The sequence below is a fragment of the Rhinolophus sinicus genome, linkage group LG07 (genome assembly GCF_036562045.2).
Source record: "Rhinolophus sinicus isolate RSC01 linkage group LG07, ASM3656204v1, whole genome shotgun sequence".
Taxonomy (NCBI): Eukaryota; Metazoa; Chordata; class Mammalia; order Chiroptera; family Rhinolophidae; genus Rhinolophus; species Rhinolophus sinicus.
Window position 1 is genome coordinate 113,524,241 of NC_133757.1, and position 16,281 is coordinate 113,540,521.

At 40.1% G+C, this 16,281-nt stretch overlaps 1 protein-coding gene across 1 annotated transcript in view; it reads right to left on the minus strand.

The window, feature by feature from the left end:
* Positions 1-16,281, minus strand: part of NAA15 (N-alpha-acetyltransferase 15, NatA auxiliary subunit) — a 124,130-nt gene that overhangs the window by 83,571 nt on the left and 24,278 nt on the right. The gene's annotated exons all lie outside the window — the stretch shown is intronic.

A 16,281-nucleotide genomic window follows, 5' to 3' on the forward strand; every position in this document is an offset into this window, starting at 1 on the left:
AAATCTAGTGCTTCTGTTTTTATCCATTAATATTTACATGTATAAATATTATATATTAACATATGCACATATATCATCACATGAATATTGTGATATTATCATGTAACCTAAGGAGAACTCTGCATATAGCAATATATACGTCCTTTCTACCATCAGTATTAGCTGGGGGCTGTGCTGATATTTTCCATTTCCGTTTAGTTCAGTTCAATCACTGTTTATTGAGGACTTAACACTTTGTGCCAGGAATCATTCATTCCTTCGCTCATTCATGTATTCAACAAATATTAACTGAGCACCTGTAACCTACCAGTTTTAAGTGCTGAGAATTAAAAAAAAGATAAAAATTCCTACGCTTCCCAGTTTATATTCTAGAGTATGATCAAACAATAAACAAGATATATTGAAAACAAGAAAGTGAAAGGGTTATAAGTGTTGGTTAGAGATGGAAATTGTAATTTTGGAGAGGGTAGCCAGAGAAGGCCTTACTGAGAAGCTGTCTTGTGAATAAAAACATGAAGGATGCATAAGGGACCTAGTCATGAGGACATGTGGGCAGGAAGGGGGGAGAGCGAGGGAGACTCATTCCAGGTGGGGGAACTGAGAAGGCAAAGGATCTGAAGCACTATGAGATATATATATATATAAATACACAAATTTGAGGCATTCCAAGGTGGCCAGTGTGGCTACAGTGGAGTGGAAAGAGGGAGCATAGTTGGAGATGATTTCGAAGAGAAAGAGAATGGTTATGCAGGGACGGGTGAGATCCTGCAGGGTCTAGGAAGATTTGGGCTGTTACTTGAAGTTGTGGTGGATGCTGCGGGGCTCTGCCTGGATCCCCTTAACTGGGACAGCACGTTTATTCCCAGCCGCTGCGAGTGCTACACACCCCCTGTCACCCCAGGCGGCTCACAACAATGACTGACTGCAACCGTGATACAAAAGGTGGGGCCCCAAGCTAACCAGGGAGGGGCTCAGGCTGAAGTTGGTTTCCAGCGGAGATTACATCCTTGCTTAGCTTTTTCCCCCTGTCCTACCCACTTTCCTTCCCCGATTCTCCTGAGAGCATCCTTTCAATAAATCATTTGCCTCAAAATTCCTGCTTCAAGCTGTTCTAGGGAACGCCACCTAAGATAATTGGCTTGGGATGTGGTTCTAGGAAGTGGACCCTAAGAATAGGATTCTGGAATCATATCACTCTCCAGCAAGGGGGCAGCCAGGACCCCATCACTGCTGGTAGGTGGAGGAAAGCTAGTCCCTATCTGTCTGTAGCAGTGTGATTGCTCAGATTTTCACCCATGCTAAACTAGGGTGAGATGTGAGTGGAAGATGATATAATGTCAAATTCTGAGGTACAGGATGGTATCTTGGGTTTGTTGTGAATTTGTCTCAATATCAACTCTGCATTAGACTCAGAAGTCTGAGGCCCATGGCACAATTAAGGGATGCTGTTTTACTCAACGTCCTGTAAGATGGAGCAGAAATATTACAGAGTGCCACTCTTAAGTTATCAACACACACGCAAAAAAGCATTCTTCTCCACTGTTTCGGTTAGGATGGGTTCTGCTGCAAGTAACAGAAAACTCAAAATGGAGTAAACAACAGACAGACAGTTATTATCTAAGTAGATATCCTGAGGTCGAGCAGCTCCAGGGTTGGTTTATTCTGTGGCTCAGTCGTCAAGAACCAGGTTGTTTCTATTATTCTGCAAGAATGTTTGGGCTTTGTCATTGGTAGGCTTTCTTCATAATCACAGGGTGAATCACTACAATTCTAGGTATTTTACTGAGCCACAATAACGTCCACCAGAAGCCTTTCAAAGACAAGAATTTCCGCCTCTTAAAAAAATAATTTAAATACATTTTTTTTCAACATTTTATTGTGGAAATTTTCAAACAAAAGTAGATAGAACAGCAGAAGGAATCTTCATGTGCCCTGCAATGCGGACTTATTAATGCTCAACTCTTGGCAAATCTTGTATTCATAGTCCTACCCACTTATCTTCCACCACCACTGCCTGTACTTAAGATAATAATGACAACAGTAACAACAATAATTGTTTAGTAATCCTAATTATCTGGTCAGGGATCAGATTTCATCAACTGCCTCATAAGGGTTACCCCCCCACCCCAGTTTGTTTTTTGAATCAGAATCTAATTAAAGTCCTCAAATTGCAATTGGTCGATACATATATTCTTAAGTCCCTTTTTCTATAGGTCCCCCCTCTATCTCTCTTTTGTTTTTCTTTACAATTTATTTTTTTAATAAACTGGGTCATTTGATCTGTAGAATTTTTTACAGTCTGGATTATGTGTTTTTGTTTTGTTTTGTTTTAACATGTTCCTCTGCCCTGTACTGCCTCTGAGTTTGTACAGTATTTAGATCTATAGGTGTGATCACAGTTAGGTGTATTGTTTTGGCAGGAATATGTCATAGGCGGTATTCACACTTCCATCAGGAGACATACAATATCTGACTGGTTTTCTCTTTGTGATGTTAGACATTATGGTGATACTGTAATTTTGTCATTATTTATGTATTAGCAGGACTACTTCCCTAAAGGGGAACTTCTTTCACCAACTGTTTGCTTACACTGAGATACAGTTCAAACAAGAAAGACAGAATAAGGATTTGGATCTTTCTTTTTATTTCCAGTTTTCAAAATAATGAGATGGCTCCCTAGCATCCTCCATAGCGACCAATAAATTATTTTTTAGCATCATTATGAACCATTTAAACATAATGTATGTGCTTCAATCAATTGCAGTTATTATCCTTACTAATGCTCAAATTTCTCATCATTGACACATGGGAGATTCTTCAAGTGGGTTTCTGAATTCTTTTGACTCAACCCTCATAGTCTTGGTTAGCTTCATTGCTTTCTGGTATGATGAGATGTAAATATCCTACACCAGCCTCAGAGTCAGCTGTTTCTTTAAGGAGCACTGCTTCTTTTCAATGTGATTGTACTCTTTGAGGATTTCAGGATTTAAACTACAATCTGCGTGATTAAGGGGTGTCCATTGCTGCTATTGGGTTGGTCATTGCATCCAGGCATTTCAGTGGACAGAGCTAAGAAGTACATTTTTTAAAAAGATAACATATATCATGAATTCGTACTGATACTTCTAATTTAAAGTTAGGGCCACAGGGTTTTACAACTTAACCTGATTGATCTTCTGTTCCACTCCAAAAATTTGCATCTCAAAGACACCAACAGAATTACTCAAGTGATTTGTCCCACAACACACAAACTGCAGTCTCGAAATAACAAATGCTCTCATTAGTAATATAATTACTAAAAACACTTCAGGATTTATTTTTGGAGTACTTGTTACCCTTGGTGCATATACAGCAATGTGCTGTGATTGAAAGTCACTTTCAACAGTGCCTCTCTGTGCAGTAATGTCATAACTCAAATCGCACTTTCATATTGTTTTCAAGGGATTACCTTTTAAAACTATTTTCAACTTCTTAATAATTATATAAACTCCTTTATTGGTTCTAACATCAAATCTGTGAAACAAGATACACAAGTATGCAGAGAAGTCTAGCTTTTCTCTCTATTTCTTCCATCTGGTTCCTTCCATTTTGTGGGGTTTTTTTCCTTCCTTATTTTGGTATAAGCTATATATATTTGTTACCCTTTCTTCTTAGATAAACAGTAGTATACTATACATACAGTTCTCCACTTTGTTTTTTTCACTTAACTATGCACCTGGAGATCGCTGTATTGTAGTACATAGAGATAGTCTTCATTACTTGTCATGGCTGCATAGTCATGGCTGCATAAAACTGCACATGAGAGTACCATGGTTTATTCACCCAGTCTCCTACTGATGGACATTTGAGTTGTTTCCAGTATTTGCTATTACAAATATTGCTGCAATGAATAGCTTCATGCAAATGTCTTTTTGCATTTTGACAGTGTATCATTGGGATAGATATCTGAAAGAGAGATTGCTAGGTCAAATACATATGTCATTTTGCTAGCTATTGCAAAGTCCTTCCATAGGCGCCATACCACTTTGCACCCCCAAAATAGCAATGTATGTGAGAGCCTGTTTCCTGACAAAGTATTTTGTCAAATGTTTGGATTTTTGTTCATGTGATAGATTAAAAAATAATATCTCAGTGTAGTTTTAATTTGCATTTCCTTTATTAAGAGTGAGGTTGAATATTTTTTTTATTTGGTTAAGGTCCATGTACATTTCTTTTTCTGCAAACTATCTGTTCAAATCTCTAGGACAGCTTTTATAGTGTTGTCAGTATTTTCCCATTCTATTTTTTTAGAGCTCTTTATACACTAGAGATGGTAAACTTTTGTCTATTGATACAAGTTATAAATATTTTTTCCAAGTTTGTCCTTCATCTTCTTACTTTACTTATGGTATTTTTACAGTACAAGAGATTTTCAATTTTTCTGTAATCTATCAGTTTTTTTTTTTCTGTATTGTTTCTGAATTTTGAGCCATTGTTAGTGTAGTGGATTGGGGAAAAAAAACAGTCACAAATTCTTCCCCTGTATGCACACTCCTGTGAAGTGTGACTTTATACCTCTTTCCGTCAAGAGATGGAGACTGTTTTTCCATCCCCTTGAATTTGGGCTTGCCTTTGAACTTTGGTGTCATACGATGGTGTGGTAGTGACTTTGTGCAAGTTCTCACACTCTTGGAACCCTGAGAGCACTGTGGGAAGAAGCCTGGGCTCACCTCCATGAGAACGAGAGACCATATGGAGAGAGGGGCCCCACCTACCACTCGCACTAAGTCCAGATATGTGAGTGAGGCCGTCTTAGACCAGCTCCAGCCTTGATGGCAGATGGCGCAATTGTTTGAGTAAGCCCAGGCAAGATCAGGTGAGAACCACCCAGTTGAACACAGACCAGATTGCTAATCCACAAAATTGTGAGTGAGTGAGACAGTTCTGCATGAAGCCATGAAGATGGGGCAGTTTAAGCAGCGATATATAGTGAAAATAGGTAGGAAATAAAGCTTAACTTTGAATTTGGTGCAGACTAGGTTTCGTGCTGTTGTGTTTCACATTCCTCAGAAGGGATGAAGAAAGAACTAGCTGTGCCCAGTCGATCCAGAATTTGTCTGGCTTAGCCTCCTGGACAATTGTTGCCTTTTCTGAAAAATTGTTTAGAACTCCTAATTGGCAAATGTGACTGCACACGGAAGGATTATTTTTCCTTTTAAAATTCAATATTTTTTTTAAAACCTTTTAAAGCAGCAGTTGTCAAGTCTAAAAGCAACCTATATTTTGTTAACCTTTTTCAACCTTTAACAACCAGTGTAATGCAAGTTTAACAACAATATTCCACAGGCAGCATTTTTATTATCAGACCATTGACTGATTTTAATAACAAAAAAGGATATTAAAAAAGTCAAAGTGGAATAAATAGCGTATGGGGCCCATAATGTGAAACTCATTGCAAAAGATAAAAACTGGCAGCAGAATCAGAGAACCAAGTTATCTTTGATGAAGATAGGGACATAGAGGAAGACTACGTTTAGGAAACTGCAACACACATTCTAATCCATGACATGCTGTGGGGACAGAGCCAGGAGTGCAGTTTCCAGGCTCTCGGCCTCACATAGACAGGTGCTGGCTCAGGTAGTAAATGGCCATCAACTGTGACTGCATGGCCATCAGCTGTGGCTAGTTGGCCGTCAGCTATAACCAGTGAGCCATTGGCCACTAATATAACTGCCGTGGCTACACTAGCAGAAAATGGGGTCCAGCAAGAAGATGGTGGCTGAGCTAGCAAGTGCAGTTAGGACAGTGAGGGTTGCGGACAGTGTGGCTCCTGCTTCCTGTGTCTCCAACCCAGCCGCCAGCGAGAACATAGTGGTATGACTCCCCTACCTATGGCTCCGTGGGTGTTCCTTTTTGGCCTCACCATATCCTGCGTTCCTATGTGGGGAGCGGGAGCAGAGACCCCGCAGGCCGCCCTGTGCGACAAATGTCGCAGTGAGGAGGGTCTCCCACGTGACTCCCTGCCCATGAAATTTAAATATTACTTTAATTGTTGAAAGAAAGGTATGGAACAGTCTTGAACAATGATCGGAAATAACTACTCTGTTCATTTTTTTTTTTTCAACTTGAATTTTCTATTACAAAGGACAGTGTATGCCAAGCCAGCTTTTGAGAGTTGAAGCTGGATTCAGGGAAGATTAGTTTCTGAACGTGTTAGTGATTTCTGTGCCAAGTATTTGTCCTGTCAGATAGCATCTGTTGAGCAGAAGCAACACTGTTCATTGTAATAAAGCACAATTATATAATGGTTTTCCTCAGTTAAATGTCCTTCTAAAGACATTTCTAGAAAAAAGATCGTTTATTTTATTTAACTTTTGGGGTAAGTTTTTAGGGAATAAGTTGGAGGAATCTGGAAAGTTAAGTATTATTACTTGAATTTTTCACATGGATATATAATTTTCAGTGCCCAAATTAATGATTAAACTAATATAAAAACTTAATTTCTCTTTTCTGAGATGATTTCTCTGGTGAGGGAAGAGAATGAAGAGAAAAATCAGATTTTTGTTTATCAGGTGACATGAAGATGGGAAGACTGGGGGCATTATTACCTCCCCTTTACCAATGAGCATCTCTCCCCACATGTCAGAAATGCTTTCATTCAGAACTAGGGAAAGAATCTCCTTTGGACTGGAAGATTCTGTGTAGACTGTGGTTATACGAGTATTTATTGTGTCTCAAGCAGAAACCAAATAGGATAACCAATTAAACTGATTTTTAAAAATTCATCTTTAAATTAGATGATAATTGATTGAATTTATCATGCAGTGGTTTTATTCTGTTATTAAGAGATTTAGAATAACAGGTTTTCTTAGATTGGTGCAACAGTAACTGCGGTTTAGAAGGTAAAAAATAATTGCAAAAACCGCAATTACTGTTGCTCCAACTTAATACAAAGCCACGACCCAGTTATTTTAGTCATATAGAAATTTCAGTAAGGAAAATATTACATTTTTTGGATAACTTCAAATAGTAGCAAAGTATTCTGGAACAGAGCTCTTTTGAATTTACCACCATCACAGCTCTCACTCCTCCCTGTCCTCACTGGCTCCAAACTGTCTCCATACTGTGACCTTCGTTCAATTCCTCACACCAATGGCGGCTTAGCAAGTCTTCCTGCTATTGTTTACAGTTATCCTTCTAAAATGGTAAGTCGATCCTGTTATTTCCTAGCTTAAACCTTTTCACTAGCCCACCAATATCCGATGGAGGACATTTCTTTTAAAATTAGTTTCAGGTGTACAAAACAATGCCATAGACATTTATCATTTATATCCCTCACACAGTGACAACCCCCTCCCCCCAGCCACTATCCCTCTGACGTCGCACACAGCCATTGCATTTCCACTGTCTCTATTCCTAATGCTGTACTCCGCTTCTTGTGACTATATATGTATATAAAATTGTAGTTGACATTCATTATTGTTCAGCTTCAGCTTCAGGTGTACAGTGCAGTGATCAGGCATCTACATCTTTCCTGAGGTGGTCTCCCCAATGGCACAAGTGTCCCCAATGGAGGACATTTAAATGTATTACTTTACAGTCAAAATTCTTATTCTGTACTATGACATTCAAGGCCCGCCACAAACCACACCTGTCCAATCTCTCTCCAATCTTATTTTCTGTCCTTACTCCTGTTTTCCTGCAGCCTCCAGCCACCTTTCCTTGCCCATGATCCAGATAGCCTACATGACCTAACAGCATCATTGCGTGAACTTGCCATCCTGTTTTCTGTCTCAGAGATCTCGTACGTGTAGTTCACTGCACCTGGAAAGACACCCCCCGGCCCTCCACCGGCTCGCCTTCTTTCTGGTTACTCAGCTTAGACATCACGTGCTTTGCTGCGCCTTTTCTCACCTGACTGAGCTGAATCTATCACACCTTCCTTTGTGTCATTCTGTACGTTACTCTTATTGCATTTATCATACTGTTTTTTAATTATTCATTTATGTTTTAGAAACTCCAACTAGAATGGGAGTTGCCTGAGAAGAAGAACCAGGGTAGGGCCCTCAGTAAATGTGGCATGAAATCAGGAGGCTCAGGGAACGTGGCCTATTTTATAGAGTCGACCTCCATGAAACTGCTGATACTTAGTCACTTTTGAATGACAGAAACAGCAATTCCATAGGATTCGACCTAAATACGCTCCAAGAGGCAAATCTGGAGAAAAATTCAGATTGTTAACTTCACTAAAATATTTACACCTTCTAATGTAAACACAGAATTTTCTTATATTATATGAACACTCAACTGAAGAAATCCCCAAATGTCAATGTGTTTTTCTTTCCAAAAAGCAATAAGCCTCTATTTTTCTCCTCTTAGTACAAAAACTACCTGTGATTCTGAATGGGATTTTCGTTCCAGTTGTACTTTTCTTTTTCCAAAGAAAGTATTACATTTATAGACATCTTGCTCAGGTCTCTATCTCGACCATTTCCCTTCACATCTTGTTAACAGTCTAGAGGACGGGCATCAGGTTTTGGTTCAACAGTGCTCTGGTAAGCCTTGCCAGCTTTAGAAGGCACTTCACTACCTTAGCCAGTTGGCACAAGAGCCGTAGCTGCAGGCAGATTCCAGTGCAATCACATGTGCCACCTCCCATTATTTTAGCTTCACTGTTCCCGAAGCGATTGTCTCCCCAGTATTTATACATGACGTTTCATAACAGTCATTGACTTTCTCCTAAGCTGAAAGTTGAACCGAAATACCCAGTATCTTTATATTATTCCTCAAAACTCTTTTAAAACTCAAGTCAACATAATAAAGTTGATATAAGAGCTTATATAAGTTCTTGCAAAGACATTCCTTGACGATAACTTACTTCAAAAGATTTATCCATGGAAACAGCAGTAAATGAAGGAGGGGTCCTAGTACTGTTTTAATTCTTTTGTACCTATTGGCTATTTTGGTTACAGTAATATTTTCTGCTTCTGCCTAAGTCAATTTCCTGTTTCCTCATAACTCAGTATTAATTGGAAGCAGAATTTCTCATAGTCTTGTCAGCACACGCAGTTGGCCATCATCTGGACTGTGTGGAATATCCTTGTGTGGATGAGTTTTTTTCTAGTCAAGTCCCCATAGTTTGCAGTATAATATAAATATATGGCTAAAAATATACTATCAAAAAATGAAAGAAGTGGTGTATGTGTGTGTGCACCCCCCCCCCAGATATACTCATAAAGCTATAGCGATTAAGATACTTGGCACAGGTGGATGGGTAAACAAATAACCAATGGAAAAGAATCGGGTGTCCAGAAAGCCCACATGTATATAGAAAGGAGTATTATGACTGATTAGAAATCAGTGTGCAAGGGATAAACTCCCTAGTAAGTGGTGCAGGGACTATTCGGTATGCATGCGGAAAACAAAATAAAATTAGCCCCTTACCTCACAATATACATACACAAAATTCCATATGGTTTAATGATTTAAAAGTCAGAAGAAAAATTCTAAAATTTTTGGAAGAAAATAATTCTTTGACTTCAGAAAAGGGAAGGATAGCTCAAGCGATGTGGGGACACAAAGTGTCTCATTCGCCTTGCTCCACAGCCGTGCCCGGACACATCTGCACTCCAAGTTAGTTAATGATGATTAAGGGAAGGTAGTTTCCTATTTGTTATTTACTTATAATATTCACCGTTCTGGACTTCCAAAGGTATTTATAATCACATTCATACTCTGTGAAAATATAGGGATGTGTGAAAACAATCAGAAAGAAGAGGTAATAATTACAGATTCATGAGTAATTTTATCAAATATAAACTTTTCTAGCACTTTAAACCTTTCACTCAAAGTTAGTCACTCACTATACAGACTTCAGTTGTAATTTTAGTTTTAAAGGAGCATGAATATTATTATTTCTTTTACATGGACAAGAAAGCAATGAGAATTCATTTAATTACAATATGAAAACGAGTCCCACTTACTACATCTCAAAATCTTAGGACTTGGTGGAAGTCATAAAGAAAACCCTTTTCTGCCTGACTGCATGAGTCCCAGAGAACTCTGTGGGAAACTCAGAAAACACAAATATATGGCATTCTGCGGAAGGCATTCCTGGTCCACGATTGCAGCCTCCACACTAAGGAAAGATAAAACCAGCCGGGCACTTCCCCAGCCACTACAGACTGGGATGCAGAGCTGCAAAGTGACAGCCCAAGTGTGCAAAGGGCCCGAAAATGCAGACAAGAAAGCTGTCTCTTCCCTGCCTTCGGCCTGTTGGGACATGGAAGGACAGAGAGGGTCCCCTGTATTCCCAGAGGCAAGTGATAAATAACTGAATGAGAAGGGAGTCTAATTATGGTGACATACATAGAGAGATAATAGGGGTTTTTTTTGTTTTTTGTTTTGCCCTTTGGGATTTTAAGAATTAGAAATTACTTGCTTTTTATTCCCCTTTGGCCAGTTTTAATAAGAAAAATATAAAAAATTCCTTTCCTCTGAACGGTTTGAAAATGTTTTATTTTCTTCCAAGTATTTTCCTGAAGTAATTTCCTGCTTTACTTTCAGAAATGTAAAATGTGGGACGGGGATAACGAAAGATTTGCCAGACTTTAGGACAAATAATACTTATATAAGGCTGAATCTAAATTATCCCAAGAGAAGTACAGGCTTGCCATCTTTTATAATTGGTTAAAAAAGATGGGACTAAAAAGATAAAAATCTGTCACTTGATTGTCTTACAATTAATATGGCAAAGCTTCCAGTTCCATTTCGAGGTTGCCGGGGTACAGGACCGAAAACCCTCATATAATCCCTGTCTGGGGTCTGTACAGGCTATGAGGTTCGCTGAATGATCAAAGACCAGTGGTTACGCTGCTCTGCATCTGAATTTTTCTGTCAAACGGAAATTTAAGAACAGTTTTTCTCCTCAGCCATAGGTGTCGCAGATTTGAGACTAGATTCTCATTTTTAATTTTTTAAAAATTTTTATGGTCAATAGGGAATTGGGAATCCTGAACTTGGAAGAGAAAGAAAGGGTCCAGACGCTCCAGAACAGTACCTGGTTATAATTTCCTGCCAGTCATTCCCCCCGCCATACGGCAAAAACCCTTGCTGAAAAAGGAAAGAAAGGTGATTTTCCTTATTCTTAGATTTTCTGAGCACAAAAAAAGAGCCAAAGTGGGTTTTTAATGTTCTTGTGGAGAGAAGAAACAGAAAGAAAACCAAACAGTGCTTCTCAATTTTTTTCCTTTTTAAATGACTACTAAAAAACTTTGCAGTATCAAGTCTTGTTAATAGAGTTCTCTTAACAACTTCTTTGATTTGGTTAAGTCAATGCACTACTTTTCAATACTCTGAATAACATGTATTAAACTGCCTGCTATGGTAATGGCATTGTACTAGGGTGGACAGACTGAGAAGCTTACATTCTAGTTGGGGACAAAGACAAACAAAACGTGCTACATGTGTGTTAGGACACAGAAATATGAAAGCAGCTCTGGGAGCCTAAAGGAGTGGGGAAGTGGATCGTGATCACCAAGCGCTGCTTGGTGAAGATAATTTGTCACCTGCGTGCGTGACGGAGGGTGATTAGGGCTAGCCAGCTGAAGAAGTGGGGACTTGGGCCACTGGGCATTCCAGGTAGAGGGGGCAGACAGGGTGACAATTCAGAATCTAAGACGTTTGGGTCTGCAGACGTATGGGCACTGCTACTGTTTTAATTAGAGTGTGCGCCAGTGTATAATGGGTGAGTTCCAGTGATACCCCAAGCTCTCAAATCTTGGAATAGAATCCCAGTAATCACAGAGTAGGGACATGTTCGGACAGGACCGTTGTCTTTCTGGTCCTTTCACACGGTTCCTGCTGTCTTCATGCCTAAAGCATTTCCATGCTTTCACACGAACTAATGTTTTATGTGGATGTTATATAATCAGAACACCAATACCTAGAGGCGATTCTTTTCACCGTTAGTCAATTATTTTATTGACTACTTTGTGTTTCAGCTAACCCATCTGGATTGCATAGTACTACTTTTCAACCATGAATAATATAATATTTTCAACCATAATATTTTTAAGGCAATAAAACATTATGACAATTCTTTGGCATTTTCTTGGTTCAGAACAGAGAACTATATAATAAGGCATTTTATTAGATTTTTTTTCAATTTAAACCTTCATTTTTCAGGAAGTATTGTAATACCTTACATCTATAGCCTAACCACTAAATATTAAACGTGACCCATTTAAGAGATAATTTTTAAAAATATCACTATTTTAAAGGGTATTTCCTGACATGCTTCTCACCTCCCCACTCCCCTACTCCAAACCCAAAAACTCCCAGCAAGAGTACAGCTGCGTTTCTGGGCCACATAAAGTGATCATTTCTGTTTCTGAAACCCGGCATATCTCTGTCTAGAACTGCCTCTGTGCTGTCTGCTCTCAGGGAAGGTTGCTCCCCTGGGCTGCAGTCACGGCTCAGTAGGACACATGTGAGCAGGGAGGGTCAGGTAAAACACTCCCGGTCAGCAGCGGGATGACAAAGCACCCTCTCTCTTGACTTTCTAGAGTGAACTAGTGAAATGTTTTCCTTTGAAGTGTAAATCACGCTCGATTCCTTGATCACCGGTTTCCCCGCCCTTCCCTGGGCCTCCAGGGCCCTCGCCTCCTTGCCAGGACAGCTGTTTTGGGGCTGAAACCCTGACAGCACCACAGGCCAAGGGCTGGCTGGGCTCCCATTCATACATTCATTCCTTCGTCATTCCATAAGTGGTTATGGAGTGCCTACTACACGTCAGACACTGCTCTAAGCGGACATCGAAAGAGACAAAAATCCGAGTCTTCAAGAGGCTTGTGTCCTAAGGCATGTTTCTGGTAGCCCTGGCGCCCTGCTCTCCATTCCCATGGCTGCTGAGGCTCAGTGTTTCTTCCAGGCACTTTGCTTTGCTCCAGTGTCACTCTTAGAAGTGGCCTTTCTCAGTACAGCTCTTCCAACTTATTACACGCAGACATTTTCCCAAGGCATTCCATAGTATCTAGGTCAGGAGAAATTCCTGCCTCAGCTACACTCTATGCCCCAAGTCAACGCCTGCCTCCAATGATTCAGGTCCGGCAGAAGGTCTAGGTCATCTGCCCAGATTCTCCCTTCCCGACAGTCAACTTCCCCTCAAGGATTTTCCTCTCCCACTGACATTTGAACTTTCTGATTCCTCCCAGGCTCCCCACAGCCATCTTTGCAATCAGACATGTGCTAATAAATGTGAACTTTAAAGAAAGGATATACATCCCAATTTCTAATCTCACAAAGGTTTTTTTCTCCCATCCCGATAGAAACTTTTAGATGCAAATAAAAATGAGAATAGAGTATCCACCAGCTTCACTAGACAACATCCAAGCTCAAAGCCAGTGGATATTACCTCTTTTCATCTAAGTGTCTAAGCCCCAGGCCTTTGTTGAGCTAAAAAATATCTTGTTATATGTGAAATACAATAAACATTGTGCTAAAGTTTTTAAAAAACTACCTGAATATCTCCTAGTTTTTTATTTTAAATTAAGCTCTTTCCAGTTTTCATTGTAAAGAAGTAATAGACAATCATTTTTAAAATTAGAAAATAACCATGGACAAAAATATAAGCCATGTTCCACTATCCAAAGGTAATGATACTTATAATTCCATTGCACTTTATGTATTTTAACTTCCTAGCTCTTAAAAATGTTTCTAACTATGTTTTAAATTGTACTTCCCTCAAAAATCATAAAGGCATAGAGTATAAAAAGGTTCCCAGTTTCCCCCCCAATAGCATTTCCGACAGCTACTCACTGTTATTACTGACTATATTTCTAGACATTTCTATGTATACATAAACTTATACTTTCAAACTTTTTGAATCCATAGATTTTTTTTTTTTGGTTTGATTTATAATGTTACACTTCTTTTTTCCCCAACTTTGTTGAGGCATATTTTACATATCACATAATTCACTCATTTCAAGTGTACAATTCAATTACTTTTAGCACAGCTTTTTTTTTTTAACACGTGCAGCTGTCACCGTTTATGAGTTTTAAAACATCTTCCTCACTCAGTAAGACCCCTCATGCACACTTACTGTCAACCCCCGTTCTCCTGAGCCCTGACCCGGGGCAAATACTAATTTACTTTCTGTCATTAGAGTTTTGCCTTTTGTGGATATTTCACATGAATGGTATTATACACTATGTAGTCTCTTGTGTCTACTTTCTTTCATTTGGCGTGATGCATTTATTTTTAGAAAGTGCAGGAAAAAGTTTATGGATGCTTAATGAGTTTCATTTGAAAACGATCTCTCACAAACAAAAACTACAGAGAAGTTCTAAGCACTGCTAACGTTAGGGAGAGGACCAGCAGCGCTCACCAGCCTCTGAGACCAGGAGGAAGACCGCTACGTTTTTCGACTTTCCACTCTTCCCCCTAGTGGCCAGGACGGAAAAAGGCTATCATGTTGGTTAGTCGGAAAGCATCCCAGCTTCTTCAAATGCTTGTAAACGAGAGGCATTACTTTTGGGAATTTCCTATGAGAGATATTTCCTTCTGGTTTATTGGAGGCCTTTTATAAAGCAAATTTCCTGGGAGGCATCATTTATCATTCTCTGAAATTCTTCTACCATCAAATCTACCAGCCTCCCCATGTGGAGGGGTTTAGTATAGTGTTATAAGATCAAGGTTCTTCTTGCCCAATTGCCCAAGTTCAAATCTCAACTCTGCTGCTTGCTAGTTATGGGACCTGGGGCAAGTTACCCACTCCGTGGCTGAGTTTCTTCTTCTTCTGTAACACCTGTCTCGTGGGGTGGTTGTGAGGACTGAATGAATTAAGATCCATGGAACTCCTTAGAACAGCCCTGGCACATAGTAGGAGTTGAATGAATCCTATGTGTCGTCTTTGCACATTGTCTGTCTTCGTTCCTACTACCACAAACTGCCAAGCCAGCCCCTCCCTGTGCTTTGTTATCCCCACCCTTCTTCCCAAGGATTTTGCTTTGGTAATTTTTTCATCTTTCTCCCTTTGTAATTTCCTCTTCTTTCCTCGATCAGATCATCCCACTTCTTCCATCTCCAGTACTGCCTCTCTAGTATAAGACACCGTCGTGCACTGGTCATCACCGGACGACTGCTGCAGTCTTCTGACCAGTGCCCTGTTTCAACCCCTTACAGCCTACTGTCACTTAGCACCTTAGTGTTTAAAAGTATTTGTACGTTAAAAATACAAACCAGAATTTATTTGTTTCTGCACCAAACTAATGTTTTGTGGGAGTAGGTGATTTGAATACTATATGGGATGGGTGCTGACTTCCTAGTCAAAAATTGCTCCCTGCAGCCAACTACTGACACTTGACAGTCTTTGTTTCTCTATCATTCTAACCACAGTTTGGGAGGCAGTCCTGACCAAGACAGCGAACCTATCTAGAGCCCCTTTTCACCCACAGATAGTGTCTGGGATTCATTCTACTCTTGCTAGCCCCATACTTCCGGCACTTCCACACTTCCTTAGTGAGCTCTGGGACCCTAATACCTACCCTTTGAGCTGCAACCTTTCCAACCACCTGCTATGTTTGCCTAGTGTGTGAGCCTAAACTTTTGCTGCTGTCTGCTTTAGACACCAGGACCCTCTGCCAGAAGGTCTCACACTCCTGGCCTCGCCCTGCTCCCTTCAGTTTCTGATCCCAGGTGAAAAGTGATGTATTTGCATAGAGAGTTTGGGAGAAGAAGCTGAGTATGCTCAAGTTCTTCCTCCTCCTTTTCTCGTTGGCTTTCGCCTGCCCACAGGGAGCACATGGCGTCTCCACTCTTCCATGTGGTTGTCCAGCACCATCGATGACGAGGTAGGTTAGTTCAATTTGGGGTGAAATATTAGGTAACCCACATTACTAACACACCTACTCCACATCCTTTAATGGCCTTTACGGGCCATAAAGGTGATATTTTTGCTCTCCTGCTGCCTTACTTTCATCTCTCTCTCTCTCCGTTGGTTCCACATTTGGGCGGGAAACAAAGATATCATTCACTGGGCCCTGTAAATTCCGACATGCAGAGGGGTTGAGGTTCCCATGGGAGTACAGTCTGGGCGCTGTGCTTCTTTCATAGATTTGCCCAAATGTGGACACATCTTTTAACTCATTCTCCATAAAATAACTTATAAGCCATGGTTTTACTCGAGGTTCAGGGAGGGAGTGCAACACAGAAAATAATTCATAATCACAGCTCAATCCTGGCTGCCTGCCTGGCTCCTGCACCGCTGTAATTGATCTGGGACAGCTCACTCTGTCCCCC